The sequence below is a fragment of the Trachypithecus francoisi genome, unplaced genomic scaffold (assembly GCF_009764315.1).
Source record: "Trachypithecus francoisi isolate TF-2019V2 unplaced genomic scaffold, Tfra_2.0 Lachesis_group6, whole genome shotgun sequence".
In the NCBI taxonomy this organism is placed as follows: domain Eukaryota; kingdom Metazoa; phylum Chordata; class Mammalia; order Primates; family Cercopithecidae; genus Trachypithecus; species Trachypithecus francoisi.
In genome coordinates this window covers 49611244-49612444 of record NW_022681471.1, presented here as the reverse complement: position 1 = coordinate 49612444, position 1201 = coordinate 49611244, and positions in this window count along the sequence as shown.

The window sequence follows — 1201 nt, the reverse complement described above, 5'->3', positions numbered from 1 at the left end:
TCCTGTCCCTGTCACTGTAGATGGGAGCCCACTAGCCTGGCCATCATACCCCTTCCCCTCTCCCCTGTCCTTCTGTCCTCCACCTACATAGCTCTGTGCTCCTTTCCTTGAGGTGCCAGCTCTGGCTGCTGCACACCCTGTCTTGTCCGCCCAGGGGCCCCCTCTTTCCTCCCAGGCAAACTCCCTCAGGTCCTCAGGTCTGCATTCATTTCACTCCACTCCTTGCCTTAAATGAAATCATTCCTCCCTGCACCTTGCCAGTCTTGACCTCTTCGTGAGGATAGGGACTACTGTACCTACAAGAAACTTGGGACCCTTGGGGATAGAGGTCACATGTCATCTTTTATCACCTTCTAATCGGAGGTCAAGAGATGGGGCAGGAGTAGTTGTCCCTTCCCAATACAAACAGGACTGGAGCCTCTGAAATACCCATTTTCATTTTTGTCCCTGCTGTTCCCCATCTGATGTCTCATGATATGTTCAAGAAGAAAACATGGAACATATTAATCATGGGTGCAGGGGTTGGCTCTATGACCTAGGAGACAGGTCAGTTGTGTTAAGGGGTTGTATGGGAGATATTCAGTCCATTTCAGTTTCCTTTCTCCTTTCTATAAATGAGGTGATAAAAACCCATCCTCCTGGTATGACCCCCACTTATAGCTTCTATATTTAGTTTCATTTTCTTTATCTTTCTAAAAGTAACATCACACAGAGACATGAAATAAGATGTTTATATATATTCATTGACATAGAAGTCCACAAGGTACATTATTTGGTAAAAATCGCACAGTATAGAACAGCGCTTATATTTGATCACTCTTATCTATACATGTATCTATCTGGGTACACAGGTACAGGGAGATATCTGGAAGGACATTCACCAAAGGGCTGACAATGGTTACAAAAGGGTGCTGAGTTTCAGGTAATTTGTACTTTAGTTTTTGTATCTTCCTTTATTTTTGAAGGTTTATTGAAAAGATGCTCCTGTCATAAAAAGTAGAAAGTCATCAAAGAAATAGACATATGGAGAATAGACTCTTAAGCCGGCAGAGAAGGGAGCAGGGACAGAGGTCCAACATTTCCCTCCACCGTGTGCTGGTATGCAAGACCTCTTCTCTTTCCCAAGGAAAACTGCTTTGTGGATTCATGCAGTTAGAAACCCACCCTCCTCTCCTGTTATTCCCATTACTCTGAATACAGT